At 37.9% G+C, this 9,870-nt stretch overlaps 1 protein-coding gene across 1 annotated transcript in view; it reads right to left on the bottom strand.

Moving 5' to 3' along the window:
• The window catches only part of LOC135082629 (beta-1,3-galactosyltransferase 1-like), a 307,135-nt gene that overhangs the window by 237,501 nt on the left and 59,764 nt on the right, over positions 1 to 9,870 (bottom strand). The window lies entirely within an intron of this gene.

The raw sequence follows: 9,870 nt of genomic DNA, 5'->3' as shown, positions 1-9,870 counted from the left end.
ATCACAGAAAAATGTTTTTCGAACAATGGTTAGCTAGACTTTTAGTACATTTTTTAACTATGAGTTAACATTTTGTTAATATTTAACCATTAGTAGCAAAATTTAACAATTTGTTATTTTAACTATGAATCAAAAAACTGGGCCTAAGTTATACACTGCGAGAGAGATCATCTGCAGAACACTCTAGCACAAAATGATAATAAGTACTCCAGTGACATAAACCAACCAACCAAAATCTTGAGCGATGCCTTTGTCCAGCAGTGGATGTCATTTGGCTGAACCGACACAGTTCAAAACAAAATCGTTCTCGCTATGAGGTGCTCTTAGATCCATTAAACTAACGGCCGAATACTGAAACGCCATTTAAATATTTGACGGCTTCTCAAATAGTTAAGCAGCTCCTAAACTTACATTTCGCATACTCAAAACAATATCTGAGCAGTTCTCAATTTTTAAGCACCTCTCAAATTAAGTTTCACTCAAACGCCACTTAAATGAATTTTCGCATACTGAAACGCCATTCAACGCTAAGCATTACTCAAACAACTGTCAAGCAGCTGTTAAATTTGAGAGTGCTTGCGCGGTATCTTAAATCCTATTGTTATACCTAAAACGACCTAAATAGTGGTAAATAATGTGTGTCATCGTTATCATTTCTTTCGAGCCTCGAGGAAATACCTAGATCTAATCGCAGGAACGCAATAAGGCTGAACGCTATTGAAAAATATTATTATAATGACATGCAATTCCGAGCGAGGTTCCGCGTCTCTAAAGAAACGGTGTTGTTTCTGGATTCATAATTTGGAAGCTCTTTGAAACCCCTCACCAAATGCCATACAACCAGTGGACCAAATACTTATTATAACCCTACTGTTCTACACAACGGGAAGTTATGAACGTGTACTAGGTGATATCTTCCACATCTAACAGCCAACTGTGCATCGTATAGTGCACGAAGTAACAACCAAAATAGCTGCTATGAAATCGCTTTACATAAACATGCCTATTTCTGAGGATTAAGGGGACATCGCATATATAGCAGCATTTCCAAGAGTTGTTGATTTGTCAATTTGATGCTCTGTCAGTCAACAATGATAAATGTCAATTGTGGTTACGTTTCGGTCCACGATCGCCATTTAATAGATTTCAACAATAAAAAGTATCATATTTAAAATTATTTTTTTAATTAAATAAAAATGCAAGCATTATTATTTTTATATGATAAAACGAGATTTATATATAATAGAAACTAAAAATAAACTGTTCTATGTTAAGTTGATTGAGTATATTTCCATAAAAGACAATACATAACCAAACGATGCTGCGTGTAATGGATAAAAGACGTAAAGTTATCATTTGTGTAAATGAAAACATACTTTTTTTGGTAAATGTTGCCATTATGTAAACATTTGAGAGCTGCTTAGCTGATCACGGCTTCAAATCCGTTGAGTAGCGTTTGAGAATACCATTTAAAATTGAAGGATACTTAAATTTAGGAGCCCGTCAGCTGAGTGACAGATTTGAGTAGTGTTTCAGTAATCGGCCGTAAGCAACTGATTTTAATGCCGTTTCTAGAAATAGTTTGACAGTAGTAAACAAATTAAGTAATTATAATGCATTCGGAAGTGGAGTAAGCGCATCAAAGTGAGACTACTTCAACATCTGTCCAGCCGGTCGTAACGCAGGAACTGCGCGTTACACAGATAACTGAAGGATGTGTGCAACAGCACCTTTTATTTTGGTCCTACATAAACTTATACATGATAAAAAGGTACAGTATGCCCACCCTTTCTATAAAATGTCCATGTATTTTTACCATTTCTAGATACCAGGCGCTGGATCGACTCATAAAACTCATTTTATTTTTGCAAGTAGGCTTTTAAAAAGCACTTTTACACGTCCCAGTATTAACCCTATCACTGCTTCGGGACAATAAATGGGTCAGTGCTGAGAAGAAGCACTTTTCATCACAGAACTTAACTTTGAGTACCACCTACCCAATTAGGTAACTTTCAAAGAAACTGTAAAATTAGATTTTTTGTTTTAACAATAAATACTCGCAGTAAGAAGTGTAATTGATTTGACATCAAGTAAAGTCCAAGGTTTCTGCTATTTAAAATCTACGAGTACGAATGAATCACTTTCTGATAATTCTTAAAGTATAGATCTGGCTAACTGAGTCAGTGCCTGAGGTATAAGAGCGACACGGGAGGGACTTCAGATTTGTATGCTCTGTCACGTCTTAATAATAATATGTCAATGTCACCCCTCCCGTACCGCACTCACTAAGGCGCTAGACCTTTAAATATGTCAATGAGGGCTATCGTTTTTATTCTTAACAGTTGGCACCCCTGGCGATTGACAGGACCTTACTCTACAGTGGCGCCATCTTGATAAGTGCAAATGCGATAGTCCTCCTACCACTTTAGCGTTCACCAGTTGGTGCCACTATCTTCGCTACTAGCAAGTGACAGGACCTTACTCTACAGTGGCACTAACTGGCGAGCGCTAAAACCGTAGCCCTCATTGAACGGTGGATTTTTAAAACTGTGGGGCCCTATAAAGCTTCAACCACACCAACGCGTGCAGATCGCCATCGCCGGCGCGATCAAAGGCCGATGACAGGTCGCGCGACTCATGACAGTTCACGCGATCTGTCATTGGCCTTTGATCGCGCCGTGATCGCGCCGGCGATGGCGATGCGGTTGAAGCATAACAGGGAATTCAAAGTAGTTAATCAAACTGAATCCTTCTACATTGTGTGAGGATATAATTGATATTAATTATTTGGATAATTACACGGTTGGTTAAAGCCAGTCAAGCGCTCTATGAAGAGTTGCCAAAGGCAATGTTATCGATCAAAGATACCTAACGATTTGAAATACTTTTTAATTTTTTGTTTTGCATAAATTAACGTAAACTTAAAATTGCATTACATTTCTGTGTACCAATTTTCGTAACAATCAATAAGTTACTGAAATCCAAACAGGTATTTCCCTTTTTTGGAAAATTGCACTTTTGAATTTATATCTTATTTCAAATTTTATTGCACCAGACTACAAAAACGAATTTAATGCTATTTTATATGCTATTTTAATTGCAGAATTAATTAATAAATTTTTAGTTTTAGTGCTACTTTCATGAAAACAAGCCAACAACTAATTATGAAGATTAAAATTCGATGACAATCTCCTTTTCTTTTTAATTCTTATTTGTTTATTTATTTGTATTTAGTTGCTTCTATTTCGCAAAATAGTCATTTCAACATTCTATATCCAGTAAAAAACTGTCAATGAGACACTAAACCGGGCTAGATCTAGCCAACAATGTCACAGACAGACAGACAGTTTTTCCTCTCGTTGCCCCGGTGGTCGCGAATTGATTTCCAACAATCAACTGTGATGCAACCGCGAGATTGGTTTTAAATGTCAACAAATGATGCATTAAGTCATCAAAAGCAGCAATTACAGAGCACGTGAAATGTAATAATGCATTTAAATAATTTTCGGAGAATTGGGAAATTAAATTGTTGTAGAGTTGGAAAAAATACAAAATTATCTCAATTATGGGGTTTCATCATGACACAAGGACGGCCACAAAGAAACTTGTTAAATATTGCCCTACATTCTGCAGTCGGATAAATGGTGCAGTCAGTCAAGTAGTTCGTGACACCCAAAGTAGCCAAAAAGTTCGCATCACTTCTTTCGCCCGTATTCACAAACGATGTTTGATTAAGGGCCGATTTTTCAATCGTCAGATAACTTTTAACTGAAGAATAAACTTGTTATTTTGACATATTTTCCATACTGGACCTGTCAATGTGCCAAAATTAATCTACAGATAAAAGTTATCCGACGATTGAAAAATCAGCCCTAAGTGAAGCAGCAAATCGAACGCACAGCGTTGAATAGAGGTCTGTGATTGGTTCGTGTGTCACCCTGTGTGTCCACGCGCACTGTGAGACCTCACTGTAATGTTTGTGAATAGGTACGGGCGTTAGCTACTTGGAATAAGGTTGTGTTGCGAATTTTTGGCCACTTTGGGTGTCACCGAACTATTTGACGCTGACTGTACGAGCTTATGGTTGTTATGCCTACGCTCTACATATTATATCACGAAGAAAACATAAAAAAATTCTGGATTCCCATCAATAAGGAACATGTTATGCCGACTCTACCTTTCTGTCAACCACAGTAATAAGACGTTTTGTTGTTATGTCACGATTACGCAACTTCTCTGGGAACACGCATAATAATTACACGACATTTCTTCGTTATTATCTTGTTCAGTTCGATTTTGAGTTTCTGAAGTTGGAATTAAACTCAGAACAATCACAAAAAGTGATTCTTCGATAATTCGATTAATTGTCTAGAAATCGAACCGAAACCCTCCAGATCAGGAAAGATCAACTTTTAAAGAAGGTGTTCATGATACCACACCTAATGTTAAGTGAGATGCAATCTAGTATGGTACATCTAATATCTGCCCTGTAAGTGCCTATTCACTCCCGCCTTGAAGAGGCGAATAACTTATGTTCGGGAAGACAGCAGCAGGCAGCGAATTCCAGTCCTTAACTTCGCATTATAAAAGTTAGTTCGCTCTAGTTTATGTAAAATAATATTTCCCTACATAAATTATCTGATTAAATTAAGCAAATTAAAGCAAGGTGAAGTTCCTGCTAAAACCAGATTTGCAAGGTTTTGAACGAGGTTTTAAAATAGCTCAAGTTTTACGAATACGAAAACACATTCCTGATCCAATTAATGCAGCAATGTAATGTAACCTTCAAAGTGTACATTTCAAAGCAAATGCCTGAAATCCAGGAGCTCTAGAAGGTTCCCAAATGTGCAAGCCAGCAACGCATGACGTTGCCTCACCGTGCGCGCGCGCCGGTAATCCACTTAGCATGTTAATCATTGGCAATTCGTTGCGTTACTAATTTTTACCGATTAAGAAGACACTATTCAGCCAGAATAGATTGATTTGATATGATTTAATGGCCGTGTGGTGACGGCAGAGTAGAATACATTTGTCACCAACCCCTACTCTTCCCGCGGGTGTCGTAAGAGGCGACTTAGGGACTACACATCAAACAGAGAATGGGCAGCAGCGCTCTCTGAAAAACATCAATCTTTTAAACTGCGATCTCCAACCCTCCTGCCAAGCGTGGAGATTATGGCAAAACCCTCCACTATAAGTAGTGGAGGAGGCTCAGAGTCATCCAGCAGTGGACTGTAAAGGGCTGTTGATGATGATTTAATGGAGAGAAAAATTTACATCTTGGACGCAGCGCGGCTCTCTGATGTGGTGACCCCTCTAGCAATATGATTTCTACTTTCTCGGAGTCACAAATTAAGTAAATGTTTACATATTCTAATTGGTTCTATTTACAGGTAAAAATAAGTTTAACATATAAAACCCTCTGTTTAACAGTGGAATGCCAGTGGTTAAAAAAATTATTAATGATGATTCAGCCCTATAAGGGCCACAACATAATATTGTCGTTAATTAAGTATCGACCTTATATTATTATTATTATGAGGCAATTAGTGAGACAGAGCCCCATAAAAGGTTAACAATCATAATCAACATATCTTTCCCAAATTCATCTGGTTCCCAGCATTGCGAGCAATCTCGATAACGCAAATATTTTGTAAACAGCAGCCATGAATATTCAAACGAAAGGCGCGCCCTTGACCGCGGCCGATGTTTTATTAAGTTTTGTTGACGTTTTCGACATGCCTGCGATCTTAACCGGCGCTGGGGTGACCACGTTGAAGAAGCTGCTTGAATAGAGATTATTTAATAGAATTGAAAAAAGGTAAGTTTTGACAGCAGTGATAAAGGTCTAATCTACAGACGGTGGTCGTTTTCCCGCCTCTGCAACTCCTGTGGATAGCCAGGATTTATATCCCGAATACTATAATCCGGGCCTTTTCTTTAATAGGTATTTACAGGGCAGATATGCACCTTCCTAGACTGTATTTCGCTTACATCAGGATATGCAGTTAAATACCTGCCTTATTCTGCATAAAAAAAATAAAAAAGTTTTGACGAAGAGCAGTACGGGATTTGCGAAAATACGAGACTAATCTACCACTGCAACTACTAGCCAAGAATCCAAGATCTACAGTCCAATTAAACCTAACCAGCGTTGGTTAGGAACCCTGCGGGAGATAGCCTTACTATACTGTCTTGGAGCTAGCGAAGAATTTAATCAGAAGAATAAAGGAGTTCGAAATAGAGAACTAAATAACAACTTAATACTAGTAGGTACTATGACATACCAACCATCACAAAGACTGACTTTTTCATGTGAATAAATGAATAAATAAGAACATGTGCCAAACGCTGCAGGTTACCCTCGTATAACGTTTCCAAAAAAACGTAAAATCATGGAACACATAATGCCGCGTTGTGAATAAAGTGTGAATTACTTACGCAAAACGTACGCGATAATTTTGTAACGTATTGTAGTGCAGTTGTAGACGCGTGAGAGTTAACTCGAGAACTTATCCATACAGGGTGGCAACGAATTGCCTTGCCCAATCTTTGTCCCAGTTTTGGTTTTTGTGAATTATCTCTAAAGTTATTTATAGGCAAAAACGATTTATTTTTAACTGCTGCAATAGTATTGCTTTTATAAACGCACGTAGTATGATCTGTAAAGTTATTTAACGGTAAAAACGATGTATTTTAACTGATGTAATAGTAATACTATTTATACGCACGTAGTAATTGATCTACTATTTATGTTCAGCAGTAATCCACACAATAAAGTATAATGTACCTATTACCAGGTATCTATCTATACTTCGTAAGTTTGAAGTCACCTAATTAAATGACTCAAATTCAAATTATTTATTAGTCCATACGCCCTTTTCTACACGTCCCAACCACGAAGTAACGAGTACTCTTTTAGTAAAAACACGACTCTACCTTCAAACTGTGGTTCACCATTTGCAATCTTGCAAAAACTATATCATATAACTAGCGGCGCGCGCGCCCGCGACTTCGTACGAGTGGATCCCGTTTTACCCCCTTAGGGGTGGAGTTTCGTAAAATCCTTAGCGGGTGCCTACGTCATAACATCTACCTGCATGCCAAATTTCAGCCCGATCCGTCCAGTGGTTTGGGCTGTGCGTTGATAGATCACTATGTCAGTCAGACATGCAGTCACCTTTAAGTTATACATATATTGAGATAAATAGCCTGTTCACTTTTCTGTTGAGATTGTAATAAATAATCTAAGATTTGACTTTAAGACACCCTGTATAGCAGTGCCTATTGAAAACACTTCTAGCACTACAGCGCTGGACAGACTATTGCAAGTGACATTTAGTAAAATTTACATACATTCAAGAGTGTTGCGTACAAATGAAAGTGCGTTGGAAGTTTCGAAGGTGACTAATTTCGATAATCGGCTGAGTGGCTTGGCTTAATCTTGTCAAACTCCAAAATGTGTAAAAGTTAACTCTAAGGCCATCACCACCATCTTACTTTAACTTTGATAAACGTCAAAAATCTGTCAAACTCCATACAAAAAGCACCGGTTATCGTTATAGTTACGATCAAAGTTAGGTGGTGCAACTCAGCCTAAGAATGATAAATAATAATGGTCTCGTAAATTACCGCCATACGAGCCATTTTAAAATAATAAAGGAAAGTGGTAGAATCACCACGGTAACTACACCACCCTTTTGGTTGGCACCCTTTGGGTACTGAACCCTATAACTCAAGTAGGTACTAATGAAACTGAAAGCCTGTCAAAGTAAAATCGCTTGACCCCTGACACCAACCAATCCACCTTATCTTAACTGCCGCATACCAAAGCCTGTTAACCTGTGTTTACTCATGTGGTAATCGGATCGGAGCCGTTACGCAATTGTCACGGGAGCGCCTGAGTCGTCCGATTAACGCAGATCAACCGGTTCTTATATCGCTGTGGGCAGTATCAGTACTGTTTATATGCCCCATGGAATAATAAGCGGCAATAGCCCAGCAATGAAGGTATCAGGCTGGCAGTCGGCCAGCCTGATACCTTCATGTGACATGCAATCAAATGTTGAATTTGACTTGAGATCCGAAGAACGCTTGTTCAAAACCCGCTGGACTATTGTGTTGAACCCACTCATAACACAACTGTTTTAACCAAGCACGAGGGTTTAACGGGACTATTAATAATTTGTACAAGACAAATTATGACAATGGAGATTATTTACTTGCGCCTATTTACATAATTTTCTACAACTAACTCAGATTTGTATCGCATTTTTCACGTCATTGAGAACGTCCCATTTAAATTGATCTGGTAAATTAATCTATAACAAGTCAATTGATAAATGATACCGCGACGATTAACACAATTGTATAATGTTACTATTCGAATCCGTATCGATTTCGTAACCGTTCACTGGCGATCGATCTTGATGCTGAATCTTGGCAAAGAGTAAAGACTGGGCACAAACCAACCATGCGAAAATATCAAAAGACGCCGAATTTCATTTTACCTAAATTATGTAGTAAAATTTTAAAGATATTAACAACTCTCTAGAATATTAAAATATCAGTACCATACACAGTAATAAAATACCGAACTAACCTCCACAAAATTACAGCTCTCTAGTGCCAATAGTTTCCAAGCAAATCCTCGGCCGAACAGACAGACAGACGGCTACATGACGAAACTATAAGGGTTCCTTGTCAGGACTACGGAACCCTAAAAACACAGAATTATACAGACGCTTATTCTATTGTAAAATGATATTATAATAATTATACTACGCAAGACAAGAACTTAGATTATTAGGTAGAGCATAATTTTATGACAGACAATAATGATCGTAGTAATTGCCTGGAGGCTGTGTTGATCTATTGATAGGGTCAATAGGTGATACATAAATTGGATGAATGCTGTTCATAACAGAGGATCAATATAAATTTACATAATGATACTTCGTTCTCTACTCGTTTAATAATAACAAAACATTCTGAACTTAAATTAATTGGCTTGAATTATCAATTAAAAGCTATAGGAGCATTATGCAAAGTTAATGCCTACCTATCCTCAAGAAAACGATGTCTACATCGTTTTATACTCTAGTATATGAAGCGTCACTTCTGTCTTTCTGTTACTCTTTGCCCGAATCTGCGCCCGCGGCGTATAATCTCTCACGCTCTAAGGGCCGGTTGCGGCACGTTACCTTCGAGACCGCAGACGGTTTGATTGACCAATTGCATGCTATTATTTAGATTATTGGGAAAAACTACGAAATGCTTGAGGCGGTAACAACAGCAGGTAGAGACGAGATGGCAATCTTTATTTAACAGGCACAGCTAAAGCCTGGTCCGTGCGACGCGCGAGCGATAAGGATCCTGGGTTGCTTGGGGTCATTGGACAAAATTCTACGTGCTCACGGACCAGGCTTTAGTCTTAATTTTTTGAAACTTCGCGTAAGACTTTATTTATGCTTTACCAGTCACCTAGGATTAGTCACCCAGGCATCGGTCTTTAGTCTTTACTTTGAATTTAATAATGTTATAATATCATGAAGAGGACTAAAAATTTTATTTACAACATAATGGGCAATCAAAATCGTGAATAACAAGAATTACCTACTTGTTATGTATTCGAATTTTGAAATTAGTTTCAGCTGTCTCGATGGCTGTGAATCAAATCTAAAAACCAGTTTGATAGAGATGGTACATAAGTACTTAGTGTTATTTTTTTTTTTTAATTGTAATACATATTTTATATTTTTGGTTAAGTAGGCAAATTCAATAATTTATTGACACACTAGCTTTCCGCCCGCGGCTTCGCCCGCGTGGAATTTTGTCTGTCACAGAAAAAGCTTATCGCGCGCGTCCCTG

The sequence above is a fragment of the Ostrinia nubilalis genome, chromosome 22 (genome assembly GCF_963855985.1).
Source record: "Ostrinia nubilalis chromosome 22, ilOstNubi1.1, whole genome shotgun sequence".
Taxonomy (NCBI): domain Eukaryota; kingdom Metazoa; phylum Arthropoda; class Insecta; order Lepidoptera; family Crambidae; genus Ostrinia; species Ostrinia nubilalis.
Note: the sequence above shows the minus strand (reverse complement) of the source record. Positions and strands in the feature narration are given on the sequence as shown.